Below are 24,955 nucleotides of genomic sequence, written 5' to 3' on the forward strand. Positions count from 1 at the left end.
ATGCAGAATTTGCTATGACCAATGGTTTAAGAACTTCAGTGATATTTCCTTGTTGGGTATGAGATTTATGGGATTGAAACCAAAAATTGCAAAGTGGTGACTGGGCTTTATCTGGCCTACATGGTATGAAAACAAAAGTAAACAAAACACCAAACTAACAATTTTGAATTGATTGACCACATTAAAACTTTGAGCACTCTCACCCAAGAATCTGACTTCCAGCTCCTGAAATTAAAAAAAAAAAGGGGGGGGGGAGTACTTTTAAATGGCAAAAATAGGCTAGAGCTGATTATGAGCTATTCCCTTCAGAGAGTATATCAATCATTTAGATTAGCTTTCTGGAACTCATAGGTATTTGAATTTGTGATTCCTGTGAATATTCTGACCTAGTCATACATCTTGGGAACAAAACAATCTGATTAAAAAGTGAGCAGAGTATCCAAATAGACATTTTTTTTTTTCAAAGAAGACATACAGATGGCCAACCGGTACATGAAAAAGTGCTCAACATCACTAATCATTAGGAAAATGCAAATCAAAACCGATATTATTTCATACCTGATAAAATGGCTGTTCCCAAAAGGGCAAGAAATAACAAGTGTTTGTGAGGATGTGGAGAAAAGGGAATTCTCATGCACTGCTGATAGGAAGGTAAATTGGTGCAGCCACTATAGAAAACAAAATAAAACTATTGCATGATCCAGAAATTCTGCTTCTGGGTATTTATTTAAAAGAAACAAAAACACTAACTCAAAAAGCTGTCTACACACTCATGTTCATTGACACATTATTTACAATAGCCAAAACATGGATGCAATCTAAGTGTCCATCAATGGATGAACGGATAAAGAATGAACGAACAATTAGCACACACACACCATTTCTTATATATATTATTTAAAATTCACTGGTTAATTATTTGCTTTTGTTTTACTTTGAAAGTCACTACTGTGAATAGGGCCATAAAACTAACTTTCTTTCTTTCTTTCTTTCTTTCTTTCTTTCTTTCTTTCTTTCTTTCTTTCTTTCTTTCTTTCTTTCTTTCTTTTGTTACAGATGTTTCTCCTTTTTCCCCCATTACCACCCTCCTCTCCATCCCTCCCCACCTCATCCCCAGATTTGTTGTCCATGTCCATTGGTTATGCGTACATGCATATAAGTTCTGTGGTTTATGGGACTACCCTGTTCTTCAGACTGTTATGTTCATTATATTCCACAAATAAGTGAGATCATGTGATATTTGTCTTTCTCTGCTTGGCTTGTTTCACTTAGGATAATACTTTCCAGGTCCCTCCATATCATCTCAAAAGATAAGAAATCTTTCTTTCTTACAGCTGCATAGTACTCCAATGTGTATATGTACCACAGTTTTTTTTAATCCATTCATCTATTTATGGACACTTGGGCTGTTTCCAGACCTTAGCTATTGTAAATAGTGCTGCTATGAACATGGGGGTACATATATTCTTTCTGACTAGTGTTTCAGGCTTCTTATATTCCTAGATGTGGGATCACTGGGTCAAATGGCAGTTCAATTTTTAATTTTTTGAGGGAACACCATATTGTTTTCCATAGTGGCTGCACCAGCCTGCATTCCCACCAGCAGTGTACTAGAGTGCCCTTTTCTCCACATCCTCGCCAACACTTGTTGTTTGATGATTTGTTGATGGCAGCCATTGTGACAGGTGTGAGGTGATACCTCATTGTTGTTTTAATTTGCATCTCTCTGATGATTAGTGATGTTGAGCATTTCTTCATATGTCTCTTGGGCCATAAAACTTTTAAAATATCTTAGTATTTCAGTCTGGGTTTTTTTGGAGGGATTTTGTGGTATATACACGCAAATACTTAAAAAGAAGGAAATCTTGCTATTTGTGACAACATGTATGGACCTTTAGTGCATTATGCTAAGTGAAATAAACCAGACAGACAAAGACAAATATTGAGTGATCTCACTTATATTTATTGATTGTTTTTAGAGACAGGAAGGGGAGGGAGAGAGAGAGAGAGAGAGAGAGAGAGAGAGAGAGAGACAGACAGACAGACAGACAGACGTATTTGTGAGAAGGAAACATTGATTGGCTGCCTCCCATATGCATCTTGACCAGGAATTGAACCTACCACCTTTCAGTGCACGGGATGATGCTCCAACCAGGTGAGCCACACTGGCCAGGGCTCTCACTTATATTTAGAAACTTAAAAAATACTGAATTCGTAGATATAGAGAACAAATTGGTGGTTGCCAGAGGTAGGGGATAGGCAGAATGAATAAAGATGGTCAAAATGTACAGACTTCCAGTTATAAAATAAATAAATCCTGGCGATATAATGTACAACATGGTGAATATAGTTAATAAAACTGAATTGTGTATTTGAAAGTTGCTAAGAGAGTAGCTTTTGAAATTTCTCATCATAGTAAAATATATCCATTAAAATATCTTGGGAACAATGATGTTTTAAGAAGCTTTGATATCAGGAACAAACTGCGTGCATGTCCCAGGCATGGAACTGTTAGTGGCAATTATCACCAAATGTAGTAAATCTTAGCAGCCTAGAATTTTGAGATACTTATAAGGGACATAAAAGGCTTATGTAGCTCTATTTTTAAGTAAAACTTCTGTCACAATACATCTCTTCAGATTTTACATCAACTCAAAATCTCCAATTTGCCTTCTGTATGACATGACAAATCACTAAGTTAAAGTTGACATTAACTATCTCCTCACAAACATTTCTAACTAATTTAATGAGATAGAAGGTGAGAGAGGGGCAGGGAAGGGAAGAAGGAAGAGGGGAGAGAAGGCAGAAACAGAGGGAAGGGTGGGGTATTATTTGAATTGTGCTTTCAATGTTTCATGAGAAGGCTAAATACATCAGTGATATTTTATCTACCCCACACAAGTGGTATGGAGTTAGACATTGTAGATGACATAAAGGAGGATTCAGATGAGCAGAGAGGATGTTCCAGGCATGCTGCTTATTGAATGTGAATAATCTCAAGGTGAGGAATTATTTTGTGGCTATAGAAGAACTAGTTAGTAACTCGGAGCAGTGCTTCTGCTTAGAGGAAAGGAGAACATTTTGGTTTCAGGGTTTCTTTTAATATGTTCATTTCATACAAAGAAACTTTATTGTAATAATGTCTATTACTTAAAAAAACACATGTTTTTTTTTTAAAAAAACAACATGTTTTTATTGATTTTAGAGAGAAAGAAAGGGAGAGGGAGACACAGAAAGAGAAAGATTTATGTGAGAGAGAAACATTGATCACTTGCCTCCTGTACACACCCCAAGAGGACTGAACCTGCAACCTGAGCAAGTGCCCCAGCCAGGAATCAAACCTGTGACCTCTCGGTGCATGGGACCACACTCAACCAACTAAGCCTCACCAGCCAGGGCTCCATATTTTTTTTAGTGGATCAACCAAGAGGAAGCCTAATCTTCTTCTACCAGATACCTGTCCAAAATATTTTTGTGTGACATTTATATGTACATCTGTCTGAGCAGGAAAATTTCTTCTAATTTTTTTGCTTAAGCTGACTAATGAGAAGAGTGAAATCAAAGATAAATAAGGACATCAACCTATATATAGAAAACATTGAAACAGAAGATGATTTTTGCCTTTGCAGTCAATTGCCACCATAAGTAATTTCACGTGGCAGCATGAACTACTATGAAACTAGGTCTAACAATGAGGAAGATGTTAGCATGCTAGACTGTTTTAACATTGAATTACTTGAACTGAACTGTAGTGTTAAGTAACTAAGTTTTTGTTTATATAGTCTTACATAACTTTTTTTTCTACTTCACTACAGGAATCCTGCCCAATTCAGTGCTTTTACAAATCGGGATCACATGAAAGATTTCAAAAGGTACCTGGCATTCAAATATATCCAGTATCTAGTCCTACCTTCTCCAAACATCATCATCACTCAGTTGGGATTGTGTGCCAGTTTGTATGTCACATTGCTACTGATGTCACCTTCTGTATCCAGAAAGTCCACTGCAGTGTTTATTTGTAACATAGCTCAGGCAGACATCTTAGTTGTCTGTAGCATGTTTTCTGCCATGACTCAAGATGTGATAAATAATAAAATATTATCATCTTTTCAATCAACCTTGAGGCAGAATTTCCAGACTGCAAATATACACGTCAGTTCACTTCTACTCAGCTGTGTCAGCCTTGAGGCCTTTCTGATCACTTTTCTTCCAGTAGAAACACGCCACATAAGAACAGTTAGAAGTGCCAAGGTGGCTTGTAAAATAATCTGGATTACTGTAACTGCTGAATGTTTTCTTTATCAGATGGAGTGGTTTAAAGACCTTGGCCTCTCTTCTCTTGGCCTTCACAAGCAAATTTTGTTACTGCTAAATTTCTGTTATGAAGCCACAAAGCTACTGAAATCATTTATTTATCTAATTGGACTACTTTTAAGGATCTTCAATGTGTATCTTTTTTATAAAATTTATTTCAGAGAATTACCTTGAAAGAGCCTATGATAGTTAATTGTATGTGTCAACTTGGCTAGGCTGTGGGGCCCAGGTCTTTAGTCAAACACTAATTTAGATGCTGCTGTGAAGATACTTTGTAGATGTTATTTATATTTATGATTAGTTGCCTTTAAGTAAAAGAAATCACCCTCAATAATGTTAGTGGACCTCATTTAATCAGTTGAAGGTCTTAAGAACAAAAATTGAAGTTTCAAAGTTAAGAATAAATTCTGGCTCAAGACTGTAACATAAGGGTGGGGGTGGGAGGAGTGGGAATCAGTGCGGGGGGGGGGAAGGAGAAACATCTGTAACAAAAATAAATAAATTAATAAAAATTAAAAAAAGGACTAACATAAAAATCCTGTTTAAATTTCCAGGCTGATTGCCTGCCCTACAGATTTTAGAATTAATACTTCAGCATCAATTCTTGTTTGAAATTCCTGTCTGCTCTACAAAGTTTGGACTTTTTAGACCCCACAATTATGTGAGTCAATTACTTAAAGAATAAAAATTTAAAAATATTTGTATACTATTGTTGTTGTTGTTGTTTTTGAGAACGCTTACTGATATTGGTTTTGTTACTAAGAGCCATTCTGGAGAAATAGAATCTTAAGGACTAGTTTACATATTGGTAGGGACCAAGTGGTGGCACTTAATTGCCAAAGAGGAGGTGGCCAGGGTTACCATAATGAATATACAACAGAATCAAAACAGTGCGCAGGATAATTTGACTCTGGAAACCCATAACATTGGTTAGTATAATGCTCTCCAGGTCCATCCATGTCATCTCAAAGGGTAAGAGATCTTTCTTTCTTACGGCTGCATAGTATCTCATTGCGTATATGTACCACAGCTTTTTTATCCACTATCTATTGATGGAAACTGGGGCTGTTTCCAGATCCTAGCTATTGTAAATAGTATTGCTATGAACATAGGGGTGCATATATTCTTTCTGATTGGTGTTTCAGGATTCTTTGAAGTGGAATCACTGGGTCAAATGGCAGTTCCATTTTTAATTTTTTGAGGAAACACCATATTGTTTTCCATATTCCTGCACCAGTCTGCATTCCCACCAGCAGTGTACCAGAGTCCCCTTTTCTCCACACCCTCGCCAACACTTGTTGTTTGATGATTTGTTGATGGCAGCCATTCTGGCGGGTGTGAGATGATACCTCATAGTCATTTTGATTTGCATCTCTCTGATGATTAGTGACTGAACATTTTTTCATATGTCTCTTGGCCATTTGTATGTCCTATTTGGAGAGGTATCTATTTAGGTCCTCTGCCCATTTTTTTTTAATTGAATTCATTGTCTTCCTTTTGCTGAGTTGTATGAGTACTCTATATATTTTGGAGATTAACCCCTTATCTAATGTATCACTGGCAATTATGTTCTCCCATACAGTGGGTTCTCTTTCCAATTTGATGCTTCTTTCTTCTATTGTGCAGAAGCTTTTTAGTTTGATGTAGTCCCATTTATTAATTTTTCCTTTGTTTCTCTTGCCTTAGGTGATGTATCAGTGAAAATTCTGCTGTGTGCGATGTCTGAGATTTTGATGCCTCATTTTCTTCTAGGATTTTTATGGATTCATGAGTCACATTTAAGTCTTTTATCCATTTTGAGTTTATTCTTGTGTATGGTGTAATTTGATGGGCTAGTTTCATTTTTTGCATGTAGCTTGTCCAATTTTCCCAACATCATGTATTGAAGAGACTATCTTTTCTCCATTGTATTCTCTTGCCTCCTTTGTCAAATATTGAACATAATGTCTTGAGTCGATTTCTGGATTCTCTCTTCTATTCCATTTATCTATATGCCTGTTCTTGTGCCAATACAAGGCTGTTTTTATTGCAATAGTTTTGTGGTATAACCTGATATCTGGTATTGTGATCCCTCCTACTTTTTTCTTCTTTTTCAAGATTGCAGTGGCTATTTGGGGTCTTTTTTTGAGGAACCTATGACTTTTAACCAGGATGACTGTAATGGGGAAAAGAAACAAAATTTTGGAATTACTGGACACTAATTCAAGAAGACCCAAAATGTCAGTGTAGTCCACTGGTCAAAGTGGAGGCTTATGGAGGTCAGGTGAGCAATGTAGTTTTAGCTCAGGTTTATCTCACAGTGGGTCAAGTGTGAATCACAGTACAGAACCCTAGGATTTTAGAGTAAAGTCCTTCTATCCTCTGTGGATAACTATTCTCCTTTTGAGAAACAGCTTTTGGCTTGCTACTGTGTTTTAGTAAAAACTGAACACTTAACTATCAGCTACTAAATTACAATGTGACCTGAACTATCCATCATGAAATGGGTGTTTTCTCACCCATCAAGCTCTAAAATTGGATGTTCACAGAAGCACTCTATCATCAAATGGACATGGTATACATGATATTGGGCTCAAGCAAGTCATGAAGCATAAGTTATAAGCTACAATAATCTAAGCAGTAGGATATTGGCAGAAAAACAGACATACATATTAATGGAATATAATTGAGAGCCCAGAAATATACCCATATGCATATGAGCAACTAATTTTTAACTAAGGAGCTGAACACATACAATGAAGAAGGAAAGCCTCTTCCATGAATGCTGTTGGGAAAATTGGAAAGCCACGTACAAAAGAATGAAACTAGACTGCTATTTGACATCATACACAAAAATTAACTCAAAATGCACCTTGCCCAAGGGTAGAACCCACAACCTGGGCATGTGCCTTGACCAAGAATTGAACTGGTGACCTTGTGGTGCATAGGATGATGCTCAACTGAGCCACACTGGCCAGAGCAGAATAGCTATTATTAATAAAACAAAAAATAACAAGTGTTAGATAGGTTGTGGAGAAAAGGGAACACTTATTCATTACTGGTGGGAACTTAAACTGGTACAGCCACTATGGAAAACAGTATGGCAGTTCCTCAACAAATTAAGAATAGAGTTTTCATATGACCCAGCAATCCCTCTTCTGGATATCTTCCTGAAAAATTTAAAAACATATATTCATTAGTATATAGGTACCCCTAAGTTCATTGTAGCATTACTCATGGTGGCCAACAAATGGAAACAACCAAAGTGTCGTTTGATAGATTATGGGATAAAAATGATGTAGTACATATATACATATATACTCAGACATAAGAAAAGATGAAATATTGCTGTTTGTGACAACATGGATGGGTCCTGAGCATATCATGCTGAATGCAATAACTCAGACAGAGGACAAGAACCATATGATTTCTCTTACATGTGGGATGCAAAACAGAAAGCAACAAGCAAACAAAGAAAACCAACAAACAAACTCATAGACACAGACAACAATATGAAGGTTACCAGAGGGGGAAAAGGTGGGGAGAGGATGAAGAGGGTAAAGGGGGTCAAGTATATGGTGATGAGGGAGACTAGACTTTCGGTGTTGAGCACACAGTGCAATATACAGATGATGCACTGTAGAATTGTACATGTGAAACCTATATATTGTTATTAATCAAAGTCACCCCAATACATTTAATAAATATAAAAGACTGGCCAGGGTGCATGTGGGAGATGCCCAACTGATGTTTCTGTCCTTCTCCCTTTCTCTCTCTGTAGAATCAATAAACCATATTAAAAAAAGAATATAGATAAGCTTTTTGTTTGTCTTGTTGAAAAAAAAACTGCACATTTACTCCTCCCCACATTTTATGTTTTTGGTGTCATAATTTACTTCTTTTTATATTGTATATCCCTTAATCATTTTTTTGTGATAATAGTTATTTATAACACTTTTGTCTTTTAACTTGTACACTGGAGTTAAAAGAACTTTACTCACTACTCTTATAGTATTACATTATTCTATGCTTTTCTATGTATTTACCTTTACCAGTGAGATTTATACTTTTTATTCTTTCATGTTTCTGTTTGCTGTACTTTTTAAAATCCTCACCTGAGGATATGTTCCCATTTATCTTCAGATACAGTGGGAGGGAGGAAGGGAGAGAGAGAGAGAGGGATAGAAACATCAGTGTGAGAGACACATCAATTGGTTGCCTCCTACACGACCCCAACCAGGGTTGGGGACTGAACCACAACCGAGGTACCTGCCCTTGACTGGAATTGAACCCGTGCTTTTTTGGTCCACAGGCCAACACTCTAACTGCTGAGCCAAACCGACCAGGGCAACTACTTTTGTTTCAAGTTGAAGGAGTGTTTTAACCTTTCTTATAAGGTAGACACAGTGATGATGAACTACCTCAGTTTTTGCTTTTCTGGAAAAGTCTTTATCCCTCCCTTATTTTTTATTCTTGGTTGGCAGTTTTTTTCTTTTCAGTACTTTTAATATATTATTTATCAGATGTGAACAAGACAAATATATTTCTTTTCCTGTCCAGCAAGGTTTCTGCTGAGAAACCCACTGATATTCTTATGGGAGACTCCTTGTATGTGGTGAATCACTTTTTCTGATTTCAAAACTCTCTGTCTTTGAATTTTGTTAATTTAATTTGAATGTGTCACATTGTAGATTTCTTTAGAAACTAATTTCTGAGGAATGGAGTACATTGAATTACTTGTTCTTGTGGTTGTACCCTTGACTTGTTCTGTTGGTGCAGAAGGGAATATAGTTTGGGGACTGTTTTTTTTTTTTTTTTTTTTTTTTTACACACACACACACACACATGTTTTTAATGATTCTGGAGTGAGAGGGGGTGGGGGGAGAGAGAAGGATCAGTTAGTCGCCTCCTGCACGTCCCCTATTGGGGATGGAGCCTGCAACTGGGCATGTGCCCTAACTGAGAGTGCAGCCAGCAACCTCTCAATGCATGGAATGATACTCAACCAACTGAGCCACATCATCCAGGGCAAGGGGACTGTTTCATTTTAACCTCATGAAGTAAATTTCTGATAGTAAAGCTGGGATGTTTTTGGAGGAAACTTGAGTTAGAATGTCAAGCTATTATAGTTTAGTTAAAAAATTTTTTTTTGGTACGTGACCCTAGGGGAAACTGAACCTGGGACTCTCTGGTCCACAGGCTGATGCTGAGCCAAACCGGCCAGGGCTATAGTTTAGTTTAAGTACTAACCTATGCATATCAAAGTTAGGCAGTGTGGGTTGTTAGTGTAAATTATTTATATTAAGGCTCTGAAACTTTTCATGATAATCTTTTTGCAGTTGTCACTGGAGTTATAGTTATACTTTTGTTTTAAAATACCAAGGCTGTTTTTTTAAATGTAAAATTGAAGAAGATAGACACCCTGACATTAATGTTATGGAGAAAAAACAATGATGAGAAATAAATTATATCCTTGGACTGAAAAATAAATAAAAGACACTCTAAAAATAAATGTTTGCTTTATATAATTGAGTGGTTATACCTAAACCCACAATCAATTTTTTGTGTGTGTGCCATTTTCTAAAAAAAACATGTATTTATGTGGAGTTGATTTCCACAGAGGCTGGGGCCACTGTAGAGGCTGGGGCCTTCTGTCTGTCCCAAATGGTCTCTCCTCCGAATTAGTAAAATACTCAGGATTTGGTATTGAAAAGCACATAACTGTCCTTCTTCACTTGTCTTCTTTGTGTCTTTATCTCACAAATCATTCTTCTTGGCAACCTTCCCTTTCACTGAAAATGAAGAATTATTTGACACCTGAATTTTCCTTTGTTCTCCTCCTGGTTATTTTAAAGCTCTTACTTAAGTTCTATTAAATTTGCATATTGCAACCTTGCTTAATTAGATCCAGAAGTTTTTTGTTGTTGTTGTTGGGCCTTTCAAATTTTTTTTTTTTTTTTTTTTTTATCCTCACTCGAGGACATTTTTCCATTCTTTGTTCAGGTAGAGTGGGAAGGAGAGAGAGGAACAGAGAAAGAGGGAGAGAGAAACATCGATGTGAAAGGGACACATCAAGTGGCTGCCACCCGCACAACCGACCAGGGCCGGGGACAAACTGCAACCGAGGTACGTGCCCTTAGCGGGAACCGAACCCGGGTCTCTCAGGACCGCAGGCCGACGCTCTAACCGCTGAGCCAAACCGGCCAGGGCGGGCCTTTCAAATTTTATACATAGACAATCATATCAGATGTGAACAAGACAACTTTATTTCTTTCTTCTCAATTTATATGCCATTTATTTTCATTTCTTGTCCTTTTGCACAGCTAGGAGTTTACAGTATGATGTTGAAAAGGAGTAGTACAAAGGGAAATCCTTGCCTTGTTCCTGATCTTCATGAGAAAGCTTCTAGATTCTCACCATTAATTAAAGCGATAGCTGCTTTTTTGTAGATATTCTTTATCAAGTTGAAGAAGTTTCCTTCTATTCTTAGTTTTTTTGAGAGTATGTATTGTGAAAAAGTGGTGACTTTTGTCAAATGCTATCTTTGCATTACTTTATATAATCATGTGATTTTCCTCTTTGTCTTGTTAAAGTGTTTTTAACATTTATTTTCAAATGTTTACAAATGTTTAATTAATTAATTTTTGTGTGTGTCTTTTTTGTTTTCTTCAAATGTTGAACCAGTGTCACATACTTGTAATAAATCCCACTTGGTTGTGGTATATCATTCTCTCTGAAGAACTTCTTTTAACATTTCTTGCAAGGCAGATCACTGGCAATAAATTCCCTCAACTTTTTTTTTTCTGAGATAATCTTTCATTCTTCTTTACATTTCAAGGATAATTTCACAGGGATTCTAGGATGTGTTTTATCTCAACAATTTAAATAATTCCCTCCAATCTCTTTTTTGCATTATTTCTGTGTAGTCATATGCAATTCTTATCTTTGCTCCTATATAGGGAAAGCAATTTTTTCTGGATGGTTTCAATATTTTTTCATCTTTGATTTTTTTTTCCAGTTTGAGAATGGCATGCCTAGGTGAAGTTTTTAGACATTTATTCTGCTTGGTATTCTCTGAGTTTCCTGGATCTGTGATTTGGTGCCTGATGAAAACTTGGGGGAAATTTTAGTAATTGTTGCTTTTAATATTTCTTCGGTTCCTGTCTCCTTAGTTCTCTGAGGGATTTCTGGCAAGCAAGATTAATAATTAAGTGAATTCATGGGCAGCCTTATCTTTCCAATTACATGATTTTTACTACATCATAGGGAAACTCTTAAGTAAAACTAGCTTTTTGTTTCTTTCAAATGAGTGGCAGTGAAGAACACAATGACTAACCATATAATTTAGGATCATTGCCACGATTCATACTAAGGTGTCCATAGTTTTACCCACCATTACTTTTGCATCATCAGTACAAATGCCAAAATAATGAAAAAGGCAAATTACATCTTAGTGTTATTATGAAAATAGCTTTGACTCAATGGATCCCCTGAATATGTCTCAGGTATTCCCCAGGGTTTCACAGACCATGCTTAGGGAATTACTGCCACCTAAACACATGCATGCATTTCTACTACATTCCACAAGATGGTGATATTATACTGCACATCAGTAATTAAATGTTGGGTCAAATTGATTTAAAAATTTTGTTCATTTACAGAAACCGATGTAGCAATATTTTTCTGTTTTGTTTTGTTTTTTTCCCCTTTAAGAAAATTTTCTTAGTGGACTCTTGGAGCACCAGGTCTATCTTCTTATTTGGGCTCTGACTTTCAGCACAGAATCTTGTTCCTTAAATACTGCTTTGCCCATAGTTACCTTCCAGATGAACCCTTTTCTCAGGAGCACACAAATACTCATGTTAATTTGGATGGCAACATTTTCCATTCATGGAAGCCAAAAAACTCTTGAAATTTTATTGTTTAATGCTTTTTCATTAATAAAATATCCCTTTCTTCCAAATAACTGTCCACTTTTGTTTTTGCAAACCACAAACCCTGAAAATCCATGCAGCTTTCTTGGAGATGGGATCCTTCAGTTCTGTGGTTCTTAACTTTTATTTTCTTGGGAGAGGAACACAAACTCTTTTGTAAATTTGAGGAAAGCTGTGGACCTTTTTTCCAGAAAAATGTACAAGTATGTATGTGAAATTTTACATGTAATTTACAGGGATTTAGATAATCCCTGAAACTATGACTCAGATTAAAACTATAACTGTTTTAGCCGCAGAGCGATTGCCTACCCCATCTATCTCCTTCAGCTTAGGTAAAACAAAAGTCCATATTAGACAAAAGATTTAAAGTCTTTATGTCATCTTGTGGTTTTGCTATTATTTAGAACTTTGTATGCTGTAAAGTAGTATTTTCATTCTTTAAAAAAACCCATGCCTCTAGTTGATAAACATAAAAATTTCATGCCCCCACTGAAATTTTGATATGGCTTTTGTCAAGGGTGACATTGCTCTCAATTAAGAATTATGTTCTTTCTTTTTCATATTCCTCAATAGCCAAGAAGATTGTGGCAGGCTTTATTATTGTATTCTATACAATAAAGCAATAGTATTCTTTTCATTTTTAAAAAATATAAAATTATAGTATTTAATATGATATTTTTTTTCTTCAAATTATGTCATCTGCACCACCCTCAGGGTCTTTGATATTTTTTGAAAAGTCCTACTGTCTGAAATGTTTTCATTAAACATTTATTTATTTAATTCTTGTATTTCCTATTAAATGGCAAATTACACTAGAAAAAGCTACATGTTAAGTCAATGGTATAGGTATGTTTTGTGGATTACTGGGTTTCATAAAAATCATTTAGAGAATGTGAAAATTTTTTATTTGCAGTTTTTTAAATGTATAAATTTTGATTATAAAACAAAAATACAAGTGTTAAATATCAAATTTGACATATCAAAAAACAACTTAATTTGTGATCATTTTGATTACTTTGTAATATGAATTAAAATTTTGCATTTATAGATTACATTTTAATGATATAAATGTCACTCTCTTTTTGTATTTATTATTAGAAGAAGTTTAGCATACAGTTTTGTTTAGTAATAGGATTCTTCTGAGGATGATTGCAATAGCTATCAGTTATACTACTCCCACACTTTTCTCTTTTCACCTAAATTTCCCCCTCATATTTTCCCATCTAGACACTAACCCTTTATCTCTCTTGTCAGACCCCTTCACATTTACTTAAAGATACATTTTACCACTCACCCACTTAACCCTCTTATATCCTGTCTGACAGGTGTTCCATGACCCCTTCTTCATTCAGTCCGCTCAGTAACCTGATTTCTCCCAGACCCCAGCCTCTCTTTTCTTTTTCTCTCAGCAGTGCTACTCTGTCAGGCTCTTTCTATGTACCACTTGATCTGTAAATATTTACTGAAACAAGTTTAATATTTAAAAAATCTGTTTTCTTCAAACCCGGTTCTTTGTTGTATTTTCTGACAAAATTGAAGGGAGAAATAGACAATTCAGCAATAATAATTGAAGACTTCAATACCCTACTTTTCATAATGGATAGAGTAACTAGGAATAAACCCAGCAAGGAGATAAAAGATTTGAACATTATAAATCAAATAATGTTAACAGATATAATAGTGCACTCCATCCAACAACAGTAGAATATAAATTTTCTGCTGCACATGGAACAATTTCTAGGACAGACCATATGTTAGGCCATAAAACAAGTCTCAATATATTTAAAAATATTTAAATCACAAAAAGTATATCTTTTTAAGGCAAGAGAAACAAAGAAAAAATTAATAAATGGGACTACATCAAACTGAAAAGCTTCTGCACAGCAAAAGAAACCAGCATCAAAATGATAACATAACCCATTCTCTGGGAGAACATATTTGCCAATGATACATCTGATGAGGGGTTAATTTCTACAATGTATAAAGTACTCATACAACTCAATAATAGGAAGACAAACAATCCAATTACAAAATGGGCAGAGGACCTGAATAGACACTTCTCCAAACAAGACACATGAAGGTCCAAAAGACATATGAAAAAATGCTCAATGTAACCAATCATCAGAGAGATGCAAATTAAAACAACAATGAGGTATCACTTCACACCTGCCAGAATGGTCGCCATCAACAAATCCTCTAGCAACAAATGCTGGTGAGGATGTGGAGAAAAGGGGACTCTAGTACACTGCTGGTGGGAATACAAACTGGTGCAGCCCCTATGGAAAACAATATGGTGTTTCCTAAAAAAATTAAAAATGGAACTGCCATTTGACCCAGTGATTCCACTTCTAGGAATATATCCTAATAAGCCTGAAACACCAATAAAGAAGAATATATGTACCCCTATGTTCACAGCAACATTATTTACAATAGGTAAGATCAGGAAGCGGCCCAAGTGTCCATCAGTAGATGAGTGGATAAAAAAGCTGTGGTAGGCAATATGCTCAATTAATAATTGACAAAGGTGGCAAGAGCATACACTGGAGTAAAGACAGCCTCTTTAATAAATGGTGCTGGAAAATTGGACAGCTACATGCAAAAAAATGAAACAAGACCATCAACTTACACCATACACAAGAATAAACTCAAAATGGATAAAAGACTTAAATGTGACTCATGAATCCATAAAAGTCCTAGAAGAAACTGTAGGCAACAAAATTTCAGACATCATACAGTAGAATTTTCACTGATAAATCACCTAAGGCAACAGAAACAAAGGAGAAAATGAACACATGGGAACACATCAAACTCAAAAGCTTCTGCACAGCAAAAGATACGATCATCAAAATGGAAAGACGACCCACTGTATGGGAGAGCATAATTGCCAATGATATATCAGATAAGGGGTTAATTTCCAATATATACAGAGTGCTCATACAGCTCAACAAAAGAAAGACAAAGAACCCAATTAAAAAATGGGCAGAGGAGCTAAATAGACACCTCTCCAAACAGGACATACAAATGGCCAAGAGACATATGAAGAAATGCTCAGCATCACTAATCATCAGAGAGATGCAAATTAAAACAACAATGAGGTATCACTTCACACCTGTCAGAATGGTCGCCATCAACAAATCATCAAACAACAAGTGTTGGAGAGGGTGTGGAGAAAAGGGGACTCTAGTACAATGCTGGTGGGAATGCAGACTGGTGCAGTCACTATGAAAAACACTATGGTGTTACCTCAAAAAATTAAAAATTGAACTGCCATTTGACCCAGTGATCCCACATCTAGGAATATATTTAAGAAGCCTGAAACACCAATCAGAAAGAATATATGTACCCCCATGTTTGTAGCAGCATTATTTACAATAGCTAAGATCTGGAAACAGCCCAAATGTCCATCAGTAGATGAATGGATAAAAAAGCTGTGGTACATATATCCTGGCTGGTTTTGCTCAGTGGTTAGAGCATTGGCCTGCGGTCCAGGGAGACCCGGGTTAGGTTCCCACTAAGGGCACGTACCTCAGTTGCAGTTTGTCTCCGGCCCTGGTTAGGTCATGCGGGTGGCAGCCACTCGAGGTATCCCTTTCACGTCGATGTTTCTCTCTCTCTCTCTCTCTCTCTCTCTCTCTCTCTCTCTCTTCCTCTCTCTCCCTCCCACTCTATCTGAACAAAAAATGAAAAAGTGTCCTTGGGTAAGGATAAATAAAGAAAAGCTGTGGTACGTATACACAATGGAGTACTATGCAGCTGTAAGAAAGAAAGATCTCTTATCCTTTGAGATGACATGGAGGGACCTGGAGAGTATTATCCTAAGTGAAACAACCCAAACAGAAAGACAAGTATCATATGATACTTGTTTGTGGAACATAACGGTCTGAGGAATGAGGTAGTATCAGAGACGTGGAAGTGGGGTATAGACTGACAATCCCCAGAAGAGGGGGAGGTGGGGGAGAGATAAACCACAGAACTTATATGCATGTATGCATGAACAGTGGACATGGACAACAAACCTGGGGACAGGGCAGGGAGGGAAAGGAGGGGAAAATCAGTGTGGGGGGGGAGAAACATCTGTAACAAAAATAAATAAATTTATTAATTAAAAAAAGCTGTGATACATTTACACCATGGAGTACTATGCAGCTGTAAGGAAGAAAGATCTTTTACCCTTTGAGATGACACGGAGGGACCTGGACAGAATTATGTTAAGTGAAATAAGCCAGTCAGAGAAAGACAAATATCACATGATTTCACTTACTTGTAGACTATAATGAATAAAATAAGCTGATTAACAAAATAGATCCAGAGACATGGAAGTAAGGAACAGACTGACAAACCTCAGAGGGAAGTGAGGCAGCAGAAGGGGGGGGGGCAGGAAGAGATAAACCAGAGAACTTATATGCATATATGCATAACCAGTGGACACAGACAACAATGTGGTGAAGGCAGAGGGTGTGGTGGGAGCATGAGGGAGGGTGTCGGTGGGTGAAAAGAGGGACATCTGTAATAAAAATTAATAAATTAAGTATTAAAAAGTATATTTTATAACCACATATAATAAATTTAGGAATTTCAAAGGAGAAAAGCCGTGGAAAATTCACAAACATGTGGAAATTAAACAACATACTCTTAAATAATCAATGACACAAAGAAGAAATCACAAGAAATTACAAACTACTTTGAAAAAAATAAAAATGTGTAAACAACATACCAGAAATTATGGGAAGGAGCAAAATCAACCCTTGGAGGGACATTTATAACTGTAAATATCTACATTTAAAAAAATCTCAAATCAATAACCTAACTTTCCAACTTAAGAAATTAGAAAAATAAGAGGAAACTAAATAAAAAACAAACAGTTGCAGAAAATAATAAAGATTACAGTAGAAACAATAAAATAGAGAACAGAAAAACAATAGAAAAGATCAAGAAAACCAAATGTTGATTCTCTGAAAAGATCACCAAAATTGATAATCTGTGACGTAGACTGAAAGAGCAAAAAGGAAAATAGACTGAAGCTATTAAAATTAGGTGAAAGAGGGGCTACTATCATCATTTTTACATAAATAAAAGGAGTGTAAAGAATTTCTATGAACAATTATATCTCAATACATTATATAAGTTAGATAAAATAAAAAATTCTAGAGACACAAAACTACTGAATATTAATTAAGAAAAAATAGAAAATCTGTGTATACTTATAATAAATAGATTTAATTACTAATTTAAAAAAAAAAACCTTTCTACAAAGAAAAGCCCAGAAAAAATTGACTTCATGGTGAATTCTGTCAAATTCTAAAGAATAATTGACACCAATCCTTCACAATCCCTTCTAAAAAATAGAAGAGGAGAGAACACTTCCAAATCATTTTGTGAGGCCAATGTTATTCTGTTATTCAAATCTTACGATGACATCACAAGAAAACTACAGACCAATATCCCTTATGAACAGAGATGTAAAAATCTTCACCACAATACTAGCAAAATGATTCAGCAACACAGAAAAAGATCACACACCATGACCAAGTGTGATTTAGTCTAGGAATGTAAAGTTGGTTCAACATCTGAATATCAATCAATGTAATACACCATATTCATAGAATGAAAGACAAAAAATATCTTGATCATCTCAATAGATTCCAAAAAAAAATCATGTGAGAAAATTTAACACCCTTTCTTGATAAAAATGTTCAAAAACTTAAGAAAAGAAGAGAACTTCCTCAACATGATAAAGGGCATCTATGAAAAACATACAGCTAATATATTTTATGGTGAAAAACTGAGTGTTTCCACTGTGAGATCAAGAACAAGACAAGGATATCTTATATCACCACTTCTATTTAACATTGTACTGAAAGTTGTGGCTGAGGCAGTTAGGCAAGAAAAAGAAATTAATGTCATCCAGATTGGAAAGAAAAAAGGAAAAGCTGTCTCTGTTTGCATATGACATAATCTTATACATAGAAAATCCTAACAAATTGACCAAAAAACTATTAAGCTAATGGATTTATCAAGACTACAGAATATAAGACAATTATACAAAATTAAGCAAACAATGTCATTTATGTTAGCGTTGAAAATACTAAAATACTTAGGAATGAATTTAACAAAATAATTGTGAGTCATGCACACTGAAAACTACAAATATATCGAAATACAGTAAATTAAAGAAGACCTGAATAAATTCAGTCATACAATGTTCATGGATTTGGCAGATATTAGTTTTTAAAATTAAATTTATTGGGGTGACATTAATAAAATTATATAGGTTTCAAGTGCACATTTCTATGATATATGATCTGTATATTGTATTGTGTGCCCACCACCCAAAGTCAAATCATCTTCCATCACCATGTATTCAATCCCCTTTACCCTTTACTATCACTCCCTTCCCTCTGGTAACCACCATACTATAGTCTGTGTCTGAGTATTTCTTTGTTCTTCTTGTTTGTTTACTTGTTACTTTCAGTTTTATATCCTACAGATGAATGAAAACATAGGGTTCTTAACTTTTTCTGACTGGACTTATTTCTCTTAACATGATATTCTCAATGTCCATCCATGTTGTCACAAATGGCAGTATTTCAACTTTTCTTATGGTTGATTAGTATTCTATTGTTCAATTGTACTACATCTTTTTTTAAAAAAATTCTCACTGAAGGACATGTTTATTGACTTGTGTGTGTGTGTGTGTGTGTGTGTGTGTGTGTGTGAGAGAGAGAGATCAATGTGAGAGAGAAACATTGATTGGTTGCCTCCCGTACACGCTGCAAATGGGATCAAACCCACAATCTTCTGGTGTACAGGATTATGCTTTAACCAACTGAGCCACACCAGCCAGGGAGGCAGTATTATTTTTAATAGCCATAAGCAGATGCAACCTCAATGTCTACCAACTGATTAATGGATAAACAAATCTATCCATACAGTGGAACATACAGAATAAAAATACCTAAGAATAAACTTAGCAAGAGATGTGAAGGACCTGTACACTAAAAACTACAGAGTATTATTTAAAGAGATTGGAAAAGACAAAAAGAAATACTTATATAGCCCTGGCCAGTTTGGCTCAGCAGCTAGAGCGTTGGCCTGAAGACCAAAGAGTTGCGGGTTTGATTACCAGTCAAGGGCACATACCTCAGTTGCAGGTTCAATCCCTATCTTCTTCCCCCTCCCTTCCTCCCACTCTATCTAAAAACCAATGGAAAAATATCCTCAGGTGAGGATTAAAAAAAAAAGTACTTATATAACATAATTACTAAAGGTTTAAAATATCAGATATTAAATTTAATTCCATTCCTAGGGAATTATCCTTTAAAGAATTAACAAATACAAAAAGATAATGCTCTATAAAAATATGACTGTTAAACTAATTTTAAAATCTGTTTTTACATATGTATTTATATATTTATCTTTTTAAAATATAAAAATCATGTACATGTTTATATATGCAGGGAAAATGTCAAAACATAAATACTAGGAACTGTTACCATTAATTACTTTTGGGGAGTTGGGAAAGAGAGAGGAATTTTTATTTTACATTTCTCTGTGCTGTTTTTCTTTCTATTGTCATCAGAATTGTTTATTTTAATTTTTTTCTTACTTTTGAGGGTGCCATACAACTCACTTTGATTTTTAGTGCAAGGTCAGCCATTCCAGGTATGTGTAACTCCTTTATTTTACAGATTAGGAAATGAGTCAGGAAAGTGAAATAACTTACTAACATACAGGCTGTAGCAGAAGCAGTTTTGGGAAGTAAATCTTCTAGATTCATACAGTACTTTTTCCACTCCTCTGCACCTGTTCAGTTACATTGCCCATTCCTATGAAATATAATCACAAAATCATCAATCATTCCAAATGTTCCAAGGATGTTTCCGGAGTACACGATTCAGAACAGAAATGGAAAGATTCTCACAGTACAATATTTGTCTGTTGCCATAATCCTAAAAAAAGGCAATCACATTTCCAAGAATGAAAACAGATGCAAATGTATAAGCAGTTGGAGCTGAAACATAAGCATGTGTTCAGAGACCATGAATAGCTTCTTTTTTCTTCCCTAGACATAGTTTAACGATGCAATCTTTTCAGCTTTCAGAAGAGCAATGGCTGAGATTCCAGCTTAATCCTTAAGTAACAACTCCCATTAGGCCACTTGGGACTTTGCCTAGTGTCTTATTGTAAGGAATTTTGTGTGATAGAGTGGCTGTGGGGGAGCAGGGGGATGCAACAATAGCCTACAGACCTGGTAAACTGTTTGAATGGGCTTGGCTACGTGGCATTTGTGTTGTGAAACAGTTCAATCCCTATAATAATGTTTTGTTTTGTTTTTCCATAGAAACTTCACATATCAGAGTTATACGGAACATTAGGATTGCCTAATTCAAACACCTTATTTTGCACACAGGAAAATTGAGGTCCAAAAAAGGAAAGCGTTTTCTAAAGCTAGAGGTTTAGTTGTTTTTGTATTTTTCATATTTTAAAGGGCATATACAAGATGGGGCAAAGTTGGTTTACAGTTGTGGGTATGAGAAACACAAAGTTTATTCTTGTATTATTATTTACTAATTATTATATTATATTCCATACAAACAACTGTAAACTACTTTTCCCCCACCCTGTATTGTATTTTCTAGATTTAAGTAGCAACTGAAAAATAGATTCACCTTGGTTTTCATGGATTCATTTACTCAAAGATCTCAAAGTGTGGTTAATGGTCATCTGTTTTAGCATCACCTGGGAGCTTATTAGAAGATAAATTCTGAATCAGAAATGCTAAGGTTGGGGCCCAGAAATAGATGTTTAACAAGCCTTTTAGGTGATTCTGATACATGACCAAATTCTGGAACTTTCAGTACTTATTAATGATCACTTATTATAAATCTGCTGTGGGCCAAATTATCTTCTAGGTACTACAATGTATATCATTTCATTTAATCCTCCTAGTGCTGTGTGTTAATATAGGCATATGCTGGAGATATTGGGCGTTTGGTTCCACCACTGCAATAAAGTATCACAATAAGAGAGGCATCATTTTACTGGTGGAGGGTCTTGCCATTAATTTGTACACACACAAAAAAAATAAAGCAGCATCTGTGAAGCACAATAAAGTGAAATGTAATAAAACAAGTTGTTCCTATATTGTACTTACTCAAGTTGGGCACTTAAGTTTAAACATTTGGTCTCTAAACTATGAAGTAAATTACCCCCAATTTTTTTCTGCAATCTTCTTCTACCTGGCCCATCCACTCTCTGCCATTGCTACCCTAACACTACTTCCAGGCTCCTGATATTTGCATGTGACTGAGAGTCAAATACTTGGGTTCTACTCTCATCTCTCACTGTGTGACTTTGGGTAATTCCCTTCCCCTGTCTGGATTTCACATTCCTTATATGTAAAATGAGAAAACCGGACTCATCTTTGATACCTCCATGGAGCAGATCTTCACATCTACACTTGGAAAGGCCCCAATATCTTTCATTTTCCATTAATTAAATTGAAGTGACTCCTTTCCTTGCCTGGGGCATCTGTGTTCTAAGTGTGATCTCCCATGTGTGATTAAAGACTATGGTGGCTGAGAAAGTAATTGAAGGTCTTCACCTGCAGTTGGAAAAGGTGTTTTTATTGAGCAAAGGCCTATCACTGTGCCCTAGATCTCACTTCATACTGTGGTAGAAAGCATGAGGAGAAGTTTGACAGAACAAATAATGTGACTCCTGAGCAGGTTGAGTTTTTGGTCAGATTTTTAGTGGCAAAGGGAAAAGAACTGGAAGATTATGTCATCCTTTTATTTCCTAACCAACCATGGCTATGTCAGGGGTTCTGTAAGGAGCAGAATCTGTAGTTTATCAGGACCAGTGAATTGAGACTTGAGTGCAATGAAAAGAAATCTGAATAAGCTTTTACTTTATGTTCCTAGTTTTAAAATGTTTACACTATTACAGATGTCCCCGAAACCCCACCCCCTTTGCCCACCTCCTCCCAGCCCCTGCCACCCCTTCCCTGGCCTTCACCACTCTGTTGTTTGTGTCCGTGGACTATGTATACATGTTGTTCGGCTACTCTCTTTACCTTCTTTTATCCAGCCCCTGGCCCCAACCTCTGTCAGTCTGTTCTGTGTATTCATGCCTCTGGTTCTATTTTGTTCGTCAGTTTATTTTGTTTATTAGATTCTACATATGAGAGAGATCATGTGGTATTTGTCTCTCTCTGACTGGCTTATTTTGCTTAGCATAATACTCTCCAGATCCATCCATACTGTCCTAAAGCATAAGAGTTCCTTTTCTTTTGAGTGTAATTTTTAAATCATTGTGAGGTCAGAAAGACCATGTACTATATGTACTATATTTAGAAGAAAGTACATTAGCCTTGAAGTAAGGTAGTCTTCATTTAAATTCTCACCTCTGCCATTTGCTAGCTGTTTGCTCCTGAAAATGACACAACCTTTCTGTGTCTCAGTCCTCATATGTAAAATAGGGTTAATAATACACACTTTGGCTATTTTCCATAAAAGACATGAGACAGTGTCTGGAACCATGATAGGGGCTCAGTAAATATTTGTTGTTGAAGTTCATTTGGAATTAGGCCAGTAGTTACTCAAGTTTACTACTATCAATTTCAGCATTGGAAGAAGCACTTGGGCGAAAGAACGGGAAGTTCACTATTCTACCATTTGGGTCATTTTTCTTTTTTATCTCTCAGAATTCCCTGGTACATTTTAGTTATCTCTGAAAGAGGAATTACTTGAAACTCTGATCAAGTAATCCTTCGAGAGAAGGTTGGAATGCAGTATACCAGAGAACACAACTTTCTGGGGATGAGACTCAAGAAACCTGCCTGCTTAAAAGGCATAGATAGGAAAGCTGGGGTAGTTCAACAAAATCATCCTTTTCCCTGGTTATAGCGACAGTCTAGAACAAAAATTTTAGTCCCTTCAGTTTAAGGATAAGTAAGGTTTAATGTTCAGTACAAAGAGAAACATTACTGATGAGGTCAGCAGAGGAGTCCAGAAATGTTAGAATTGCCCGAATCTAAGTAAAATTAAAACGTCCAGCTAGGTTTCACTTTTCTACTGCTGAAGGTCTCTTTCTTGTCCCCTCTTTATTCTAACTCCCATTTCCAGAACAATTTTTGGTTAGGTGTTAGAAAAGCCACCTCAGACTATACACCAATGTTTGTATTACTAATAGCCCTCTGGATACATTTTCCCCTCTTTTCTCTCAAACTGGTTTCTCACCCTAATGAGTGCTGTTAGTAGGCTTGCTTTGGAGGCTGCAGGACAAAATAGGAGCAGAGTGCTGATTTGCTTTCCTTTTCCATTGTCCTTTCTATCTAAAGCCAGGGGACTAAACTGCATTGGTTTCTCTGGCTCATCTTCAGTATCCACTTCCACAGGCAAATGGTGAAATCAGCATGCCTTGTAGCCAAAAGCCTCTCTAAATTCAATTGTACACTGTGTTCCAGGTGCAAACCCCTGGGAACTGGCCTGTGGGTTAGTGGAGATTGGGGTTTCAGGAAAACCCTAACTTCAGTCATCTTCTACGGGCCAAACTCTATGCTAGGTGATTTAATACATATTATCTCACTTAATACTTCCAGTGTAGTGTGGTATTATTATTCAATTTTTAGACTGAAATAAAATGCCTTTACTAAAGACACTTAGCTAGTAAGTGGTATAAGTAGGATTGAAATCTAAGTTTGTTAGACACCATCTCCCTAGCTTGGCCACTTGGAAATCCCTTAGGTAACAAATATACGTGGCCTAAGAACAGCTTTTCCCTTTATCTAAGTGATTCTTTCTCTGGAGACTACAGTTTCATGTTCTCTGCCTCTCTGCTATCTCCCTGCACTTTTATTCTCTTGTGGTTGGGGCTGTGACTCACTGAGATGAAGTTTGGAACTTCAAAAAGCTGCTTTAGCCCAATCTCAGTGATCAAAGTAGTATAGCTGTCAGCAGAACAGTGTTGGGAGAAATATAAAGTTTGTCTTTGGTCTTCCTAATTTCTTTGCTGTTAATGTCTAATCACTGTATAGCAAAATAATGCTTGTGCAAACTATTAACCATTTATTAGATTGAATTTCTACTGAGTATTCTTTGGTTACAACTCAGCTTTGTTCATGAAAGTTTAGTTACAGGTTTGTCTTATTTTTTTATTTTTGAGGGGCTCATTTGCTTTACATGTCTGTTTACAACCTGAAAAAAAATTAGATAAATTATTGACTAAATGTATGCACAGAATATTTTAGATGGTAAGAATCTTACACATAATGTCATGTAATCCCTTCTTGCTAATGACAGGAAAATGTGGGGGAAGGTAGGACTTGCCCAAGATAAAGCCCTGAACATCCAGGTCCCAGAATTTCAACCTAGTAGGATCTCTACTGTTAAAAGAGTGCTCAATGTGCATTTACTAATTATTTCAGAATTGGTTGGTAGTCATGAGGAAAATAAGTCTTTTAGTAACCCAAAGCATATTATGTAGGAAATAGTATAGTACAAGCATACCTCAAATATATTTCAGATTCGGTTCCAGACCACTGCAATAAAATCAATATTGCAATAAAGCTAGTCGCAAAAATATTTTGGTTTTGCAGTGCATATAGAAGTTATATTGGCACTATAGTGTCATCTACTGAGTGTGCAATAGCATTACATCTGAAAAACAATCTATATGCCTTAATCAAATAATACTTTTTTTTGTTAAAAATGATAACCATCACTCTG

General features: G+C 35.9%; 1 protein-coding gene across 1 annotated transcript in view; it reads left to right on the forward strand.

Moving 5' to 3' along the window:
- LPAR4 (lysophosphatidic acid receptor 4) overlaps positions 1 to 24,955 on the forward strand; it is a 194,222-nt gene that overhangs the window by 35,582 nt on the left and 133,685 nt on the right. The window contains exons 6-7 of the mRNA XM_036270743.1: positions 3,816 to 3,872; positions 4,869 to 4,975. The gene's annotated coding sequence lies outside the window, so the exon portion shown is untranslated. The remainder of the gene's footprint in view (positions 1 to 3,815; positions 3,873 to 4,868; positions 4,976 to 24,955) is intronic.

Source organism: Molossus molossus, unplaced genomic scaffold, assembly GCF_014108415.1.
Source record: "Molossus molossus isolate mMolMol1 unplaced genomic scaffold, mMolMol1.p scaffold_m16_p_2, whole genome shotgun sequence".
NCBI lineage: Eukaryota > Metazoa > Chordata > Mammalia > Chiroptera > Molossidae > Molossus > Molossus molossus.